Raw genomic sequence first — 20,164 nt, forward strand, 5'->3', positions numbered from 1 at the left:
AGATAAGGCTGGAACGGATACAGGTAGCCGGGGAGGCGGGTGGGCGTGTATAGATCTGCAGCTCTACATGCCAAGAACAGATGCATACTGGTAAGTAGCATATTCCGTTCGAGGCATATGAGCTGCAGATTATACACTGTGCATAGATTACATAGCAGTACCCAACCCTAGCGGCGACCACCGGCATCCGTTGCAGTCGTTTGAAACAGTGTTTTTAGTACAGCTTGGCCCACACTAGCTTGTTGCTTGGTTTGCACATCTACACAGTAATGTTTTGTGAAGGTGTGCGGTGTTGACCATGTCGCTGCCTTGCAGATGTCATCTAGTGGTATGTTCCCTAGGAAAGCCATAGAATCCCCTATTTTCCTTGTAGAGTGGGCTTTAGGGGGAACCGATAGCGTTCGTTTTGCTTTGTGGTAGCAAATCTGTATGCATTTTACAATCCACCTAGCTATCCCCGATTTGGAAATAGGGTTGCCTTTATGTGGTGGGGAGAAGGAAACAAATAGCTGTTTTGTTTTCCTGAAAGGTTGTGTTCTCTGGATGTAATAAAGTAAAGCCCTTTTAAGGTCCAGTGTGTGTAAGGCTCTTTCCACAACTGTTTGGGGTTGCGAGAAAAAGACTGGTAATTCTACCAACTGGTTTAAATGGAATGGAGAAATTACTTTGGGTAGAAATTTGGGATTGGTGCGGAGTACAACCTTGTTGTGATGCATATGAAGAAAAGGTTCCTGTATAGTGAGTGCCTGTATTTCACTAACTCTTCTGAGGGAAGTGATGGCCACTAGAAAAGCTGTTTTCCATGTGAGAAATTGCAGCTCACACTTATGTAATGGTTCGAAAGGGGGTCCCATTAACCGTGTGAGAACTACATTCAAGTTCCAAACAGGTGAGGGTGGCACTCTGGGTGGAATTACTCTCTTGAGGCCTTCCATAAAGGCCTTGATGGCAGGCACTTTGAAAAGTGAGAGGTGCTGCCTATTTTGTAAATAGGCCGCAATTGCAGCGAGGTGTAACCGAATGGAAGTATATGCTAGGTTACACCTTTGCAAATGGAGTAAATAACATATAATGTGCTGTATGGATACATTTAAAGGATTGATTGCGTTGTTGTGGCAGTAAACAACAAATCTTTTCCACTTTGCTGCATAGCACCACCTAGTAGTAGGGCGCCTAGCTTCCCTGATAATGGTTATGCAATCAGGGGGAAGGTTAAGGAAATCCAAATTCTAGGACCTCAGGAGCCAGATCGCAAGGTTGAGTTGAGCTGGGTCCGGGTGCCTGATCTCTCTATGGTTCTGGGTTAGGAGGCATGGCGAGAGGCGTAGCTTTTGGTGTGGTACTACTGAGAGTTCCAGCAGTGTGGTGTACCACGGTTGTCTGGCCCATGTTGGAGCTACCAGGATCAGAGTTAGGGAATGTTGCTGTAGCTTTCGCACCACTAATGGAACTAGTGGGAGAGGTGGAAAAGTGTATGCAAATTTGTTTGACCAGTTCATCCATATCGCATTGCCTTCGGACAATGGGTGTGGATATCTGGCGGCGAAGCTTGGGCATTTTTTGTTTTCGTGGGTGGCGAATAGGTCTATGTGTGGATGCCCCTACTTCTGAAAGAACGGGTGAAGAACTTGTGGGTGAAGTTCCCACTGGTGGATCTGCTGTGTCTGCCTGCTCAGTAGATCTGCCACGGTGTTTTGAGCTCCTGGGACGTGTTGGGCTAGGAGGAAAATCTTTTGTGGAATTGCCCATCTCCATATGCTCTGTGCTAACTGAGAGAGCTGTGGAGAGTGTGTGCCCCCCCCCCCCTGTTTTTGAATGTAGTACATGGCAGTCATGTGGTCTGTGCGAATGAGGACTGCCTTGCCTGAAATCTGCGCCTGGAAGGATTTTAGGGCGAGGAAGATCGCCAGTAACTCCAGATGGTTGATGTGGAGTAACTTCTGTTGCGGCGTCCATGTGCCCTGTGCTGTGAGATGTAACAGATGAGCTCCCCAGCCGGAGAGCGATGCATCTGCTGTTAGGATTATTTGTGGGACCGGGTCCAGGAACGGTCGACCTCTGGAAAGGTTTGTGGTGTTCCACCACTGCAGAGAGCGATGGGTGCGACCGTCTACCAACACCAGATCTGTCAGTTGTCCCTGGGCCTGGTTCCATTGGCGCGCCAAGTTCTCTTGGAGTGGACGCATTTGGAGTCTTGCATGGGGCACTATAAAGATGCAAAAGGCCATCATCCCTATGAGCTGCATAAACACTCTTGCTGGGAGAGAGTGTTGACATAGGAATTTTTGACGCAGCGCTTGTATTTTTGCAATCCTGGCAGGATTGGGATAGGCTATGGCTTTGGAGGTGTCTATGGTGGCACCGAGATACTCTTTTGTGTGTGAGGGTACCAGGTGGTATTTTTGATGGTTCACCGTGAAACCTAGCTGGTGAAGTAGTTGGACCGTAGCGGCGGTATGTTGCACACATTGTTGGTAGGACGTGGCTTTTATCAGCCAATCGTCCAGATAAGGGAAGACGTGAATGTGCTGTCTTCTGAGGTGTGCAGCCACTACTGCCAGGCACTTGGTGAACACCCTTGGTGCTGCTGTTACCCCGAACGGGAGCACCTTGAACTGGTAGTGTTGTCCGTCTACCACAAACCTGAGGTACTTTCTGTGAGAATGGTGTACTGGGATGTGAAAGTACACGTCTTTCAAGTCCAGAGTGGTGAGAAAGTCGTTCTGGGAGAGAAGTGGAAGAACCTGTTGGAGGGTTACCATGTGAAAAGGGTCCGAATGAATGTAAGTGTTTAGAGGTCTGAGATCTAAGATAGGTCTTGGGGTCTCGTCTGTCTTTAGAATTAGAAAGTACAGGGAATAGACCCCTACATTTCGTTGATTTATGGGGACTTGCTCTATCGCTCCTTTTTGCAGGAGGGAGATCACTTCTTGTGTCAGTAGCGCAGTATGTTCTTGCGACATAGGGCGGTGCCTGGGTGGAATGTTGGGGGGTGTAGATGTTAATTCTAGGCAATACCCTGACTGAATAATTTGTGTCACCCATTTGTCTGAGGTGATTGTCTCCCAGACGTGAAGGAAATGCCGTAGTCTGCGTCTGACCGGAGTGGAATGGTCTGGAGGGAGCGGGGGAAAGTCATTGGGCGGGAGGTGTGACAGAGCGGGCGGTATTTGTTTTGCCTCTGCCCTTATTATTATTGCCTCTGTATCCGCCTCTTTGATAACCTTTTGTGAAGGTAGACTGAGGGGGGGATTTAGAGGACGTGGATGCACTGTCCGATGAGTAGCCTCTGCCCGTGCCCCAAAAGGAAAAACGGCGAAAGGGGCGCCTGGGAGTCTGTGTTTGTAGGGCTCCCATAGATTTCGCCGTGTCTGTATCTTTTTTCATTTTTTCCAGGGCTTCATCTACTTTAGGGCCAAATAGATGATCTTGGTCGAACGGGTGATTCAGTATAGAGGCTTGAACCTCTGGTTTAAACCCTGAAACCCTGAGCCAGGCATGGCGACGGAGAAGGACACTGGTGTTTATGGCCCTGGAGGCTGTATCTGCCGCATCTAGGGCACATCGTATTGAGGTATTGGTTATTGTTTTCCCCTCTTGAATAAGTTCATTAGCCCTAGTCTTGTACTTTTCAGGGAGATGGTGCATGATGGTCTCTAGCTCATCATAGTGCGCCCTGTCGTACTGGGCCAACAGTGCTTGCGTATTGGCAATACGCCATATATTGGCCGCTTGTGACGTAGTGCGCTTCCCTGACGCATCTAGGAGCTTGGACTCTTTGTCGGGTGGGGGCGCTTCGCCCGACGCCTGAGAATTTGAGCGCTTCCTGGCTGTAGATACCACTAGGGAATCTAATGGTGCAGGGCCCTTAATGTAAGAAGGGTCTGTAGGGGCGGCTTCTTTTCTATCCGAGGGTTTAGGACCGTGGCCCTGACTGGGTCTTTAAAAACCTCAGGGGCATGTTTAATTACACCCTTTAACATAGGTAGAATGGCAGTGGACCTATGTGTATCAACGAAGGTGTCTAGGAGGAAGTCCTCCTCCACTGGGTCGGTATGTAACTCCACCCCATGGTAGTGTGCCGCCCGTTGTAACAAGTGGTGAAAACAAAAGGAATCTTCAGGAGGGGATGGCCTAGATGGGTAAAGGTCATCCTGTGGGACATCTGGGATGTCCGGATTGTTATAATCATCCCATGGGTCTGGGGATCCAGTAGGGGTGGGATCTTGTGGCACTGCTGGATCATAGTAAGGGTCCCCCAAATCGTCTGGGACCGGGGACAAGGTGGGGGAACGATGAGGTGGAGGGGGTGGAGGTGGAGAGGGTGGAGGAGGTAAAGGAGGTGGGGAAGGCACCCTGAAAGGAGAGGTAGCAATGTCCTTTCTCTTTGGAGGTGGAGGTGGAGCCGGCTTGTCCAAGTGTCTCTTTTTTGAAGACAATGTCAAGTGTCCGGTCTTTGGATCCTTGGTGAGGGTTTTCTGCAAGGGATCCGGTGTGAAAAGCTCCTGTGACACTGGTTGATCGGTCGGCGCCGACTGTTTCGGGGCCGACGGCTTCTTAGGTTTGTCAAAGCCGTGCTTCCTGGGAACCTCCGATTTTTTGGTCGGTGCCGAAGGGGATCTCGGCACGGGAGTGTCGGTGCCGAGGGTCTTGTGATGTTTGGTCGGCACCGGAGCAGGTTTCGGCACCGAAGAGTTCGGTGCCGGGTTCGGTGTGGAGGTGGAGGCCGATTTTTTCTTCGGTGCCGAAGTGTGTTTGTCGGCACCGGTGGCCGGTTGGCTCGAGCCCGAGCTGCCGGAAGGCTTAGAAGGCTTCTTTACCGGGCCCGAAGGTGGGGTGTGAGAAGCCGTGTCCTTGGTCTTGCCTAGGCCCGGAGGCGAAGGTGTGACCGAAGCCTTTATCGGGATCGGCGGGGGAGGGGGAATTGTACTCACGACCCGCTGCGCCGGGGTGATGTCCTCCACATCTGAGTCGTCGGCCTCGGAAGCGCTGACGAGGTCGTCATCCTCCGGTTCGATGTCCTGCTGTCCCAGAGCTTCGACGTCGTCCCCGAAGATGTCGACTGGAGTGGAGGTCGAGGAGTGCGCCATGTTGCGTCTAGCCCGTCGATCTCGAATGGTCTTTTTTGAGTGAAAAGACTTGCAGGCGGGACAGTCTCGGGCCTCGTGTTCTGGGGAGAGGCAGAGGTTGCACACCTCATGCAGATCGGTGTGGGGAAACTTGGACCCACATCGAAAGCACTTCTTGAAGGGAGTTCTTTCCATCAGCCGAGACCGGAGCCGGAATAGGCCCGAAGGCCGCTGTCGACCACCGGAATCGAAGAAGTGCCGAAGAGAAGATGAATAAGATGATTTATGTCTTTGAAGAAGCTCGATGAGCGAGGATTTGTGCGTCGATCGGTGAACTGGGAAGTTCGGAACCGGAGCGCGAAGTTTTACATCCGAGCCCGATGGCGGAAAAAAACAATCTGAGGATGGAGCCGAAGCCCATGTGCAATACGAACCAGAGGAGGAGTCACTGAACTCGTGACTTCCAAAGACTTTCCAAGAGGAAAAACAAACTGCAAACATCCGGGCCCAACACCAGATAACGATCTATGCACAGTGTATAATCTGCAGCTCAAATGCCTCGAACACAACTTTTTTGTAGTGTGTAGGCATATCTCCCATGAAGAAGAGAGGCTTTTAGCCATGCTGCACCTACTGGAAGCAGACTGCTTCAGACTCACACAGTATCTGGGTTTCATGTCTCTGATCAATCGTGATATGAAGTCATGAGATAAATGCTCCCCGATGGCTCAGGAGGGAATGAGGGAGCGGGACACTTAGTAGTACGGAAAAGAAGAATCAGTCACTCTCCAGGTCACAGACTCATTACTGCTCAAGTCCCAGTCCTAGTCAAGGTCCCCAATTCTCGGGTAAGATTAAGATGAAGTGTAAGGGTATTTCTCATTTCAAACACAAGTAGTAAAGATAGGAATCCTCCCCCTGACGCTGCTGCATCAGGGAGCAGTCCAGAAGTCGACACCTTAAGGAGACGAACTCTGCACTAGTTATCAAATTCTGACCTCACTCCACAGCTGGAGCAAGGGGTTCACCCACAATTTCCTGGGCCATCAACTACTCTGCAGCAAACAGAGACCATTAAAGTGGTAATGCTACAATTTTTCTGGACGATTCTAGCTTCCCTTGGAGCTCCTTTGGGCCCCATGGGTCCACAGTCAAACTTTTACCAGAAGGTCCTGTCCCAACACCCAAAGAACCCATTTGACTGCCAAACAACCACTTACAGCCGCCAGGCCGTGTCTCCACTTTTTTGCCAGAGACCACGCTGGTTCCAGCCAGTCCAACATTAGCTCAGGTGGTGCTGGTTCTAGATCCGACCCAGACACAGATCTTGGGTCCAGAGCCAAAATCAACTTGGTCTCGGCTAATGTTTCACTAAGAGATAACCAAGGCACAGCCAGTTAACAGGACTCTCTGGCAGTGCCTTTGCCTCAGCAGTAGTATCTTCAACGATTTGAGGCATTATCTGGCTCAGACTCAGATGCCAGACAAGATCCTCAAGATATTCCACAGGATGGAGTGAACGAGAAGGAGGACGATTTGCTATGCCCTCACTATAGAGATGATGGACTGTACTTCAAATGCAAAAATGCTAGTGGGGTTGATACTTTGCTAGAGACTGAAATGGACTCTCCTTTGTAGTGGTTCTCAATTAACAAACCGAAATCCCACCTTTTGCCAGTGCGAAGGATTCACCTAATGGGGACCATTCAGCACATAGTGGCATTCAAAGTTTTTACTGTCTCACAATTTCCATCTTTTGGGCATAGTCCCATGGTCCAGTTCAGGTGGTTCCAAGGCTTCTTCATTTCCTAACCTTGTGCATCCTGCTGGTGCCCCATTGGCACATGCGGGCTCTGCAGTGAAACCCCCTTTCAAAGGACTCCGCACTGGGAGTGCCTCCCTGACAGCATTTGTTTGCCACACATGACTCCCCAGGACCTTCAATGGCTGTTAACGGATCCCAATCTGACTTGTGACAGGCCGGTTCCCCCAACCCCAACCAGAGCAATTTATAATCGTAAAATTGTAAACATTTGTGTGGATCAAGACCTATATTATTAGTATATATGTAAGAAGTCAACATCATAGTCTTTTTGCATAACAAAGACACAATCGCTACGACGGGACTGCTGTAAGAATACAAGGCTCTAAGGAAATAAAGTCCTATATAAAGCAAAAAGGAAAAATTAATATGCCTGACACGTGGGTGTGACGAGAGGTCCTTGGAAATAGGATCCTATCTACGGTAGTTGCCGGAGTGGTGTCCGGGGTGGAGGGATGATGCCTCACCGGGGTACATAGTGGATAACACCAGATTACAGTCCCGGGACGAATTAAGCGTCGCCGGGCTGGACTGCTCAATGGAGGGTTCGGTTAACTCCAACCGAACCCTCCATTGAGCAGTCCAGCCGGCGACTCTTAATGCGTACCCTGGTGAGGCATGATCCTTCCACTCCGGACACCACTCCGGCAACTACCGTAGATAGGATCCTATATCCAAGGACCTCTCGCCACACCCACGTGTCAGGCACATGATGACCAATCGCACACAACGGGCCGCAACCCTGCATAGCCCAGTGGTTCCAGTCCGATCAGGTCTACTGTGAAATAACACCATTTTACCACCAAGATATAGACGCTTGTGCTAAAATAGTCCCCAGAAATGCTATCCTGAAGAGACCCTGTATCAAGAGAGGGTCAAAACGTCGTCGACAATCACAAAAGAGAGAGCCAGAAAAATACATTACATTGTTCACTGTGCAAAGCTCTTCCTTTTGATTTTACCAATAACCTGTTCCCCTGCTTACCTTTTCACTTAGTTTTTCACCACGTTGGGTTATGATCACTTCACTGGGGCTCACTAATCACTATGATGTGCGTGTAGTGTAAATACTTCAAATGCTTCATGTACCAAGAAATTAATCTGTGGTAAAGACTAACTACAGAATAACTCCTACTCACTTCGGCTGAAGTGAGCATTACTTGACTTATCTTTGTTTTGGGCTTTTTTATAAAATAGTATTGATTACAAATACATTTCTTTTTGGTAAAATTACTGCGACCAAATACAGTTTAGGTCCCACCTGGATTGCATATGTTTTTGACGAAACACAAGCAAGTATTAATAGCTTTCTAAATCTGTAATGTTGTTAGAAATGAGTTCCTTCAAACATTGTTTTTTGCTTCCATGCAATACCCAGCTCACAAGGACCTATGGGTTGCTCTTGTTTCTCCGAAATTCTGATAAAGGGAGACATTTTTGTATCAATCAGGATGCAGTATATAGATAATGATATGATTGAGGGTTGTATGAATGTGTCCCCATAATAAGACTAATAGAGTGCTGGACAAATAAGAGTGTTCTCACAAAAGGGATCGTTGTTCATTGTTGCTGTGCCAGCCTTGGAAAGGACCTACATTCTGGGCATATTATTTCCAACGGAAGTAAGCAAAGGAGCAACCAACCATTGGGCCACTCTGGAAAAAGCCGAAGAGCTTGTTACTGTACAGTTTAAGAAATGAAAAGGGTGCTGGCCTCAACCAACAGGCCGTGTGGCAGCTGCGATGGAGCAGGGGCTGGCGGACGCTCGAGTGTCATGCACAGGCGGGGAAGGCTACCTCCAGACACAGAAATGAAGTATTCATCTAAGAGCCAGAGCTGGGCAGGCCGCCGTTTGGAAACTCTTCTGCGCCCTTTACAATGCGGCGAACAGATCGCTAGTGTCACGCCATCAAACAATTCCATTTTCAAAAGGGCTTGCCAAGAATGTCAGCCTAAATTATAAATGTATTTCACAGACTTCAAAGCACTGGCTGGAGAAGCTGCTTTTAACTGCTCGAAAGGATAGAGTTGGCTGACAATCTGTGGGTCAAAACAACACGGGCCACATCAAATAGTGGAGTGTGGCGCCCCCTTGCTTCGTAAAGGAAAATTCCAACAACCCATCGGAGCGATTCCAACTCCACTGCTCAGGGGGTAAGTGTTTCGTATGGACAGTGAGTGCTTCAATATGAAATTGTTTTAAAGTAGCAGTTCAAATGTAGAAAATTAATATCTTTCACCAAGAGTCTTGACTCGTCTGCTCTATGGGGAGGACAGGGCGATCTGTTTGGGTGATGGAAGTGGGAGGGAGTGCCTGTTGGAGCTTGAACACGTACATGTATTCACCGTGGTCTTTCAGGGACACATTGGGCAGAGGGGCAATCAATAGTGCTCTGGTAAAAGGGTCGCTGAAGAAACCGGACGGTGCTACTTTGAAAATGTAGCAGAAGTAACTATCAGTAATATCTACAAAAGCTGGGATCACGTTGATCATTATTCGACTTTTGCACGGGATGTGGCGTAACGACCAGAGCTGCCGACTTAGGTACTGGAGAACGAGGTTTAAGCCTCGGCGACGGGTCAGCATCCTGCGGTTCTGGGCAAATCACTTCATCTCCACGTGCCTACCAAAAATGAATGTGTCCTTGTGTCATGTAACTGGCGCTCATAAAGCGCTGCACCACCAGCGCAGAATAAAAGTGCAAAAAATAAATCAATCAATCAAACTACGATATTCTCTTTCGGAAACAGGTCTTCGATTTTTACGTTGTGTACAAACAATTGCGATAGGATGAGCTATATAATGTACGGTTTATCAACACTACGTTTAATATTTTTATGAATTTCTTGCAGGAACACGATCCTCGTTTTTTGACGGAACGTGTAATCCTGGGGAAGTCCACAACGAATAGTTTAAACGGAACACTTTCACTACGTTAACCTCCGTCTCTAGGTAGGCCCCTTTTCTGTGTGATAGCCAACCCAACAATACATGTCCAGGGTTTCTTAAGCAGTGCACCCCCAATGATGTAGATGAACTGTAGGCAACTGGTCTCCACTGTGAGCACCCCTTCACTAGATCACAAAAAAAAAACAATACCCTGATGTTTTCTCAAGGTCTGTCGTCTAAATAATGTATTTGACCTCAATAAAATCTCAACATATGTTCTAAGGAGTATTCTGCAAACCAACAACTCCCTCCATAGTTGAAGTTGTCTTGTTACCCACTTTGAGTTTTTGTTGGCAAACTACATGTCAGCTCACTCCTCTTTCCCGTATTACCTCAAAGACACTCTCGGCCCTCCCATAAAGTGGCTTCCCAATCCAACCTGCTTTTTCCATGGGTGGAACAAAGCTAGGGAGGCATTCTAGACCCTAAATATATATCTCTTGACAACCCGGACTACTTACAGTTTTGAAGGCAGCCTGTAGTAATGTCTTAACTGCAGAATGCTGGTTAGCCAATAGAATGCAGTGTCTCTACGTCACTGGATTCTATGCTTCTTTATCCTGGGTCTGATTTGCCAGTTGCAGCTGAGGTGTCACAGGGCTGTTTCTTAATGAATACGCCCTGCTTACTAGAAGACAGTTTATTTACAACGAAACCATTCATTTTGCACAACATACAGCCTAAATCTTTGCGAATCAACTGTAATTTCATGCTGCGTCCCTCAAGCTTTTGAATAAGATCAAGAAAAGCAAGATCTGAACAACTGGGAGAAGCCGGCTCTTGCAGTCCTGAGGGTGTCCAAGACACTTGGTGGGTGGAGCTGCTCTGAACACTATCTCAATAGGGCGATCATCGCACCAAAGAAATGCAGCAGCAGATGGTTGGCTCTCAGCTCTTGCAACAGATTTCTAAGGGGAAAGGGATCCTAAGATGGTGACCCTGGCCGGAAAGGAAGTTTTCGGGAAATTTGTAACTTGGGGCCAATCGCCCTGTGGTGGTTTTCCGCGAAGAAAATTCTGCACAACGTACCACTAATGAAGGCAAAGGCTGAGGTTCTGCGAGACTGCAAATGGGTAGTGCAGATCATGTGCGAACAAATTCTGCTGTGGCCTAAGATGCCATTATTGAGACCTTATCTGAAGCCTCAGATAAGGGTCAGATAAGGGTCCTGGAAAATTCAAGAATCCATCAGCCCTGAAGAGTCAAAAAGATGAATGCTCTTAGCAATGGCCTAGCTTGGAAAATAATCTTTTGTATGTTGACCACTCTTTCCTGAGTGAGCTGGTCTTCCAGAGTGAGGCCAGAACCGACTCACTTTGTGACTGAGCAGTGAGAAGCCAAGATGGCATTCACTACTTCCTAAGGCAGAATGAATCTGCTCAGCTGGTTCCACTCAATCTCCACACATTGAGGTACAGGTTGTGGAAGTTAGAGTGTAGAACTCTGCCCTGTTGTTGGGAGAGTAAGTCCTTCCAAAGAAGTGGATGGGGTGGGGGATAGACACACAGACTAAGGAGGTCACATACCAAACCCTCTGAGCGCACTCTATGTTCGTAAAGTGAGCTGAGCCCAGTCCCTCCTGATCATTTTCAGAACCAGAGAAAGAAACAGCAGAGGCTTGTTACTTTTGTAATCCAGTGCTGGGCTCTTAGGTTCAGCATTTGGGCATCTATCAAAAACAGGTAAGTAATTACGTTTTCACAGTTGGTATGATTTTTAAAGAATATTTGTAGTTTGCATAAATCGACACTTAGAAACTTTTCCAGCAAAAAGCAGGCAATGATATCCTATGGAAGGAAATTCAAGTTACTGGTAAGTACGGTTAAAATTACTTTTCAGGGTCAGTACTGAGCTACAAGATGCAGTACCGAGGTCTCTCCTGATAACAGGCGAGTAAATTGGAATTCGTTGTTCGGCTGATTTTAGATGAATATTTGAAAGTTCCAAAACTCCACACTTAGAAGAATTTCCAAGTGAAACCAGTCAATGTTAGACTATGGAAGAAAAGTGAGTTATCGGCTTTTAGGTAAGTACTCGACTGGCAGAGTTAAGGTTCTGGGCATAGACTCAGGGGTCTCTCAGGGTCAGGTAGGTACAGTTGGTACACCCTCAGCGGCACAGGGGCAGCCGGGTGCAGGGGTAGTTAGGCCCAATGTTATCCAATGAGAGGCAGGGGTCTTTGGTTGGTGGCTCCTGGCAAGCAGGCCACGCGGCTGTGGGCGCCTGGCTCCTGGTCACTTGCTCATGGCAAATGGGGAAGTAGATTAGGAGATAGGTTGCACTGCCAGGGGCACTCGGGCGGCTGGGCGCAGGGTGCTTTTGAGCCGTCGGGCGCTCAATGTTATTCAATAGAGATCTTGGAAAGTGAACAAAGGCTGCAGGCTTGGGACAGAGGATCTTCAGGAGTGACCAACACTTCGAGGGGTAAGTTGGGATCTTGGAGGATAGGTAGGCACCCAGGAGTTGGGCACAGGGGGCCATGGGGCGCGAAGTGCAGGGGTGTCTTTTGACATCGGAAAATCTTACCCCCTGCTGGTCGCGGTTGGAGGGGTCCCTGGTTCTGAGGCTGCAGGCGTCGTCTGGGTCGTCGAGGAGGGTCCTTGGGCACTGGATTCCAGGTCAGAATCGCCGGGGGGACGTCCTCAGGGTTTTTGTCCACTCGGGCACAGGCCAGGCTCGGCAGGTGCAGAGTGTGCTGGATTCGCGGTTCCTGGCTGGCACCAGGGGTATTGCTGTTTGAGCAGAACCACTGCTCGTGGGAGTCCCAGTCTCGGTAGAGTCTCAAGGTGGTCAGGCCCTCCGGGATTTTTGAGGTTGCTGACCACTGAAGGCGCTGGAGTTCCACAGGAGCAGGTTCAAGGATCAACAGGCCGGTAGGGCTGGGGCCAAGTCAGTTGGTGTCTTCCTCTTGTTAGCAGCTGCGCGGCGGGTCTTCTGGTTTCTTGATCTTCTTGCTTGTTTTCGAATCGGGATCTGAGGAAGGAAGGTTCAGGGTGCCCCTAAAAACTAAATTTAGGGGTGTTACAGGTAGGGTGAGGGCAGGGACCAATGGGCCCCTGTCCTGGGGTGAGTACACCACCTATCCTGCTCCTCTCCGGTGGGAGGGGGGCAGGAGCCTATCTGTGATTGGGCAGGGCTCCCCATCCTCAAGATGGCCGGAGCCCGGAGTTGTGCTTCACCTCGCCTCTGCCCCCTGAGGGGTGGAGTTGGCACAGGCTGGCACACCCCCTTTCCTAACGTAGGGTTTCCCGCCAGTCTTCCACCAGAGTGGGGGTCAGAACCGGTGGGGGCCGATTACGGAGTACAGCAAGTGGCCTGGAGAAGCTCACAAAGGCCGGCATGTCTTTGAAGCTTCCCCCTGCCCGTCCTGGGGGAGGAGACCTAGCACCTCGCCCAGGATGTGCATTGTTGCAGACCCAGGAGAGTGGGAGTTCTCCACCAAGTGGTCCAACAACATGTCTGCTGTGTGGCAGCCTAGGCAGCCTCTCAGACAAGACGTGGATTGTAGGTTAGGTTTCAGGGGGCATCTCCAAGATGTCCTCTGTAGTGCATTTTACATTAAATCCCACACTGGCATCAGTGTGGGCTTAATGTGCTGAGAAGCTTGATATCAAACTTGTCAGTCTTCAGTGTATCCATTATGGTGCTGTGGAGTTCGTAATGACAACCTCCCAGCACCATATACTCTTAATGGCATCACTGCACTTACAGTGCCCAGGAATGGCCCTGGGTACTGTAGGGGCACAGGGCTCCTGCATATGTGTCCTCACCACTGGCATAGGGCACCCAGCTAGAGGGGTGGCTGATGTTTGCCGGGGCAGTGGGTTTGTGGGCATGGCACACATGTGTGCCATGTCGACTCTGTGTTTAGTTCTGCACCAGGACACTCAGCCTGCAAAGGCAGTGTGTGTGTGTGTCAGGGTACAGGGCCCCTAAGGGTGGCACAATACGTGTTGCAGCCCTTAGGGGTCTTCTCTGGTCACAATGCCCTGGGTACCTAGGGTACAATTTACCAGGGGCTGACATGTGGCCAGAGATGCCAATTGGGTTTAGGCTTTAGTAAAGTTTTTAGGGAAGGAACACAGGCCCTGGGTACCTGATTGGCAGGGACCCAGGGCACACCAAGGAAAAGTGCATCAGGTATCAGGCACAAAGTGTGGGGGGGGGGGGGTTACTGCAACAGAAACCCACTTCCTTACAGTACCTCTTTCCACTTCCCTTGGTCCCTCCCTGCAAATCTCTCTCATCTGCCTCTCTTTCAGCCCCTCTCATTGACACTCGTTCCTCTCCCCTCTGTCCCTTTCGCCTCTCTGTGAACTTCTCTCTCATCTCCATCCCTGTCACTCTCCTCTCATGGTCACTCTTTGCACTCCCGTCCGTCCATCCCTCCTCTCTGTGAACCTCTCTCTCTGCACTCCCTGTCCCCTCCTTTCATTGTCACTCTTTGCACTCCCCTTTGCTCCCACACTTTCCATTTCTTGATCTGTGGTTATTTCTTCCCACTCTTCCTTTTCCTCTCTCTCTCCTCTTACGCTTTTATTTTAAGTCTGTCCATATTGCACCAACAGCGGGTCCTCCTTTCCCCACTCTGCCTACAACATCTCACTCCCTATCATGTTTCCATTTTGTTTCTTCATCTACTTTTCTCAGTCGCCAAGTTTTCCACTGACATTTTTCTTCTGTGCCTCTGCTGCCCTATTCCTTTCGTACATCTCCTTCTTGCTTTTCATCTCTCAGCCCACTTCTTTTATCTCGTCCTCATCCCAGCTGCATCTCGGTCAACTCCGATTTGTCAAAGGGCACCTTTATCAAATCTTGGCTTTATAGCCCGCAGGACAGCTCATGCTAGGACTCCCAAGCCCACATTTCTGGCCACATTCGTTTCAGCACTGAAACAATTGTGACCATGGGGGCTGGGCTCTTTCAACATGTGTTTTTGTCACAGTGGAGTTAACAAAAACACAGGGAGATGGCTCCCTCTGATGCCCACAAAGTCCCAGCTAGGTCACAAACGAAAACAGCTCGCACCAGAGTCGCCTCTCTGAGAATAACATTTAACTTATTTAAGATGCAGGGGTGTCCAGCACTAGTCCACGAGGAAAAGTGAGGCAACACTTTTTTGTTTAACTATGCTGTACACCAAACCTTGTGGGCCAGTGCTAGACACAAAACCTGACTTTCGTTTTGGGAAAATGGATAAAAAAAAAGAACAATGGAGGGAAGTAGAACGAAAACGAGAAAAGACTGAAATCAATAGCGTCAAGAAGAAAGCAGGGATACATACAACAAGTAGGTATTGTGCAAAGACGAGGCATAAAATGTGTCGACATGACTGCCCGGAACCCCTATTTCATTTTGTTTGCAAGGCTCACATCATCCCTTGATAAATAACACTTGCGCTGTAGCCGGGAGAAAGAGTGTTTATGCGGGCCAAGTTGGCAGCGGTTTGCCTTTCCGACCCATGGCGCGGCCACGCCACTCTTAGATTTCATTTGAGTTACCCCCGTGCCATGCCCTGATCTTGTTGGCTGCTGTTCAACCTCTGAAGTGAGCCGCAAGGCTGCCATTCTGACACGAAGCAAACCTCACTGAATAAATACATTTAAAAAACACAACAGCTGGTAGGGCATCTGCTGCAAAGATCTGTGTGCAACTTGCAGTTCACAGGCTTAGAGGCCGGTGCTGTGACTCCGCCTTTCATCCTTTCCAAGACAAGCCAAAATGTGCCAGTTTTTTAGGATAAAAATAGACATATTTCTAGAGCTTTGCAAAGCGCACTGACAACCTGCAATCCACCTTATGCGCCATATAAATAAACTGGTTTTATTTGAAACACATCGCAACACCCCCCAGTCGATCTTCCCACTCCTCTCTCTTGCACACAAGCACAATTAACATGAAAGGTAACATAACATAAGGTATTTTATCTATCCCTGGTTTGTGCTTCCTTACTGCCTGCCTACTATGTAATGCAATTTTCCATCTGTTTTCTATTTACATTATGTATGTAGAGCGCTCTGATACCCACGGGTCAAGTTAGCGCTATATAAAACTTTTAAAATAAAATAAATAAATAACCTGGACGCTAGCTTACCACTTCGGCGCGAGGGTGGGAGATAAACCTGCCAAGCTTGGTGTGGTGCACACTCTTCCGTTTATCCTCGCCTCTACCTCTCCTCAACTCTCTCTCCCCCACCGCTATCTGTTTATTTATATCGCTCTAGCTCACGGGTACTCATAGTACGGCCCGCGGGCCGCCTGAGGCCCGGCAAGCCTTCCTTGGCGGCCCGCGGACCTTGCAGACATCGTACCCGTGGTTTAAAAAAAACAAAAATAATGAGTGTTCCTAAACACTGCCGGTTGCACCAGCGCGACTCTGACTCTGCTCTGTGGGGGCCGGGCGGTTCCAGGGATAGTCAGAGTGGAGCTGCGGGGCCTCAGAAGAGGTGAAAAACAACAATTGACATGCAAATGGTCTTTTAAAGACCTGTGAAGTGCTCGGTGCGGCTGTTGGTGTGCCCTGGAAGCTGCCTCAGCCGGCTGGCACACACGCAGGGTGAGATGACAGAAGATGACAAAGGGAGGTAGAGGGAGGGAGACAGAGGGAGAGAGGGTGACAGAGGGAGGGAAGGGGAGGGGGAGGGAGAGAGAGAGGGTGACAGAGGGAGGGAAAGGGAGGAAGAGAAAGAGAAGGGTGACAGAGGGAGGGAGGGGGAGGGAGAGAGGGTGACAGAGGGAGGGAAAGGGAGGGGGAGGGAGAGGGAGAGAGAGAGAGAGGGTGACAGAGGGAGGGAAAGGGAGGGGGAGGGAGAGAGAAAGAGAGGGTGACAGAGGGAGGGAGAGGGAGAGAGAGAGTGAGGGAAAGAGAGAGAGAGGGAGCGAGAGAGTGAGGGAAAGAGAGAGAGAGAGAGGGAGGGAAAGAGAGAGAGAGAGAGTATATATATATATATATATATATATATATATATATATATATATATATATATATATATATATATATATATATATATATATATATATATATATATATATATATATATCTCGGGTCTGGAGGCTCAGTGGACGTAGGCGTCCGCTGCAGGGACCGGTGTTCAACCTCGTGGTCACAGTTTTTTTGTGGCTCTAGCCCCGCCCCCTCCCCCACTGACCCCGCCCCCACCAGTGCGGCCCTGGGCCACAAACCACACTGTAAATTTGGCCCCCGTGAGAAAGTTTGTGAGTACCCATGCTCTAGCTTATTCGTATCCCACACACCTGCTTTTCTGCCTGTGCCCTACCCTGGTGCTTGTTTCCCTGACTTTTCTTGTTGGCTCCCACTCAATTTTTGACATGCGGTGCCAGAGCTGCAGTCAGTCCTTGCCGGCTGTTACAGGGTGCCTCTTAGCACCCCCTGTACTTCTCCTTTCTGTACCCCCGTACCACTTCTCACCTGTGCAGAGCTGCTGTGAGCCCCCACCTGCTAGTACACGGCGCCTCTCGTCCCCTCCTGTACCTCCGGTACTACTCCTTTCTGTTCCCCCATACCACATCAACCCTGTACAGAACCGCTGTGAGCCCTCACCGGCTGGTACATTGCACCTCTCGGCCCCTCCTGTACCTCCGGTACTAATCCTCTCTAAACCCCCGTACCACAACAACCCCATGCAGAGCTGCAGTGAGCCCTCACCGGCTGGTACACGGCACCTGTCAGTCTCTCGTACCTCCGGTATCACTCCTCGCTATACCCCCGTACCACTTCTCACCTGTGCAGAGCTGCTGTCAGCCTCGCCGACTGGTACATGGTGCCTCTCTGCCCCCCTGTACCTTCGTTACTGCTCCTCCGAGTACCCCCGCACCACTTCTCACCTGTGCAGGGCTGATGTCAGCTTCCTCGGCTGGTACATGGTGCCTCTCTGCCCCCTGTACCTCCGCTACTGCTCTTCAGTGTACCCCCGCACCACTTCTCACTTGTGCAGAGCTGCTGTCAGCCTTCGCCCGGCCCCTCCTGTACCCCCGGTACTCAGTCACGGCTCGCGCTCCAATACTCGCTCAGGGGGAGGGGGGGGGGGGGGGGTGTTTGGGGGTCGCGCACAGGGGAGATTAAATTAAAGCATTATTAAACAAACTAAACTTACTGGGTCCGACTCCCGCGTTGGTGCTTTGGCAAGTACCCCCTGCGACTCAGCCAATCCAGACGCTACTCCAGCAGCAGCGCCAGGATTGCTTGAGCAGTAGTGCGCATGTTCTGTTTAGGGCTTAACATTTTTTGCGACCAGCCCGAAGATTCGCACTAGGCTGCTAATTAGAAGAGCGGCATGGAACAACCCTCGCTCTTCTAATGAGCAGCGCCTAATGTGCATGTTCGGGCTGGTCCCAAAAGTTTAAAGCTCTAAACAGAGCATGCGCACTCTTGGTGTGCGCTCCGCTGACCACCTGATACATGTTATGGTGGATGTCAATCAGACACTTGCAGCTAAACTCCTGAAGTGCTGCCCCGTCCCCTTCTGAGCCAACTGCTTCCGGCGGCCTGGGATAGATTGCATTGTGTGTGTGAGAGAGTCAGAGAGAGTGATTGCAACGCTCAACTCGAGTGCGGTGCTGCCCTCAAATTTATTAGTGGGGCAACGCCCAAGCTCCCCCTGGTTGCCAGACAGGACTGCCTATGATGGAAGGCAGAACAGACTCAAGAGTCGACCAGATGTCGCACATTTCTAGAAGACTGATGTGGTGCCTCTGCTCCAGGAGAGGCCATAGGTTTCTAATCTCCACTTTGTCCAGGTCAGATTTGATGCATCTATTACAACTGTGAGTTCTAGATGTAATAGAAGTGGATGGCCTAAGTCAGTTTGCAGTCCAATCAAGGTTTTATCTGAGGCACCTCCAGTGTTGAGCCTGTTGAAGGCTGAAGTTCCACTGCAGAGCCTACATGTGCCAACAGGCAGGGGTCACCAACGGAATATATAAGGCCAGGAGACCAAGGAGCCTCAGAACCATTCGAGCCGGAATGCAGGAACGAGCATGAAACAACATGATAAAATTCTGAATTCCCCAGACTCAGTGCTGGAGTGGAAAGAACTTGACCGCCACGGAGTTCAGAATAGCCCCTATAAAAGGAAATCCTCTTCACTGGCTGAAAATTGGATTTCGGCTCACTGATGGAGAACTTTTGGGAAGAGAGGAATGAGATTGCCATCCGCAGGCGGTCTACAAATGACAGTGCCAAACTCTCCTTTAACAGCCAGTCGCCAAGGCATGGGAATAAGTGCACTGCCGACCAGCAAAGTTGAGCTGCAACCACCATCATCTTCGTAAACACTGGATGATAAGGAGGGGCCGAAGGGCAGGACGGTGAACTGAAAGTGGGCCGTCGCCATCACGAAGTAGAGGCACCACATGTGAGAATGAAGGATGGTTACATGAAAGTAAGTCAAGGAGACCATCCTATCCCCAGGATCTAAGGAGGAGAGGACCTGGGGACACCTCATCTTGAATTCGTCTCTCCGCAGAAAGTTGTCCAAAAAAGAAAGAGGCAAAAATCAGTCTGAGCCCAGCTTCACTTTTAGGCACCAAGAACTAAAAGCAGTAGCACCCGTTGACTCTCTACTTAGCAGGGACTCTCTCTATTGCACATTACTTCTCATTTGTCCAGCAATGACTGAACCTCTTTGACAGGGATGGAGGCAGACTGAAACCGGGAGATAACCGAATGCCAAATGGGCGGGTAAAAGTGTATTTAGGGCTGAATCACCAACCAGTTCCCCATAGCCCGACCTATCAAATCTGCGGTTCTCAAAATGCATTTGGCCATGTCTTGTCTGTTGTGTACTGTTTGACTGAAGGTGTTGTGAAACTCTTTCAGTTGGACGGGCAAGAATTTACTCATTCCCGACCGACTGACTGACTCGTGAGAGTGATTGCTGAAAAAGTGTCTGGACGCAGTCTAGTGCCCGGGTAAATGTTAGGAACCTGCGGTTACTAGTATCCATCAGAAAAGTAATTTCTAACAACAGAAGAAGTATCAAGTGGTCTAAAAATGTTGTAGCTAACATTTATTCTATAGTAGCAAGTAAATAATACCAGTTAAAAGATTTTGAGCGGATAAGGGAAGATAACCCAGAGCATAAATATATATATATGACAATTTATTTTCCATCTTAAAAGCATAGGAAAATACTTCACTATAGCTACCTCAAATGTGGGCAACCAGCAGCATGCATTTTTAAATGAACTTGAACGCGGAGAGGCCAAGAGAAGTCTGCTGACCAAGATTAAACAGGTCATCAGGAAGTAGAGAGACCCTCCTGTGTTTTTAAGAAGCAACTACAAGTGCCTTGTACACAAGGA

General features: G+C 49.3%; 1 protein-coding gene across 1 annotated transcript in view; it reads right to left on the reverse strand.

The window, feature by feature from the left end:
- FARSB (phenylalanyl-tRNA synthetase subunit beta) overlaps positions 1–20,164 on the reverse strand; it is a 267,705-nt gene that overhangs the window by 53,726 nt on the left and 193,815 nt on the right. The gene's annotated exons all lie outside the window — the stretch shown is intronic.

The sequence above is a fragment of the Triturus cristatus genome, chromosome 11 (assembly GCF_964204655.1).
Source record: "Triturus cristatus chromosome 11, aTriCri1.1, whole genome shotgun sequence".
In the NCBI taxonomy this organism is placed as follows: Eukaryota; Metazoa; Chordata; class Amphibia; order Caudata; family Salamandridae; genus Triturus; species Triturus cristatus.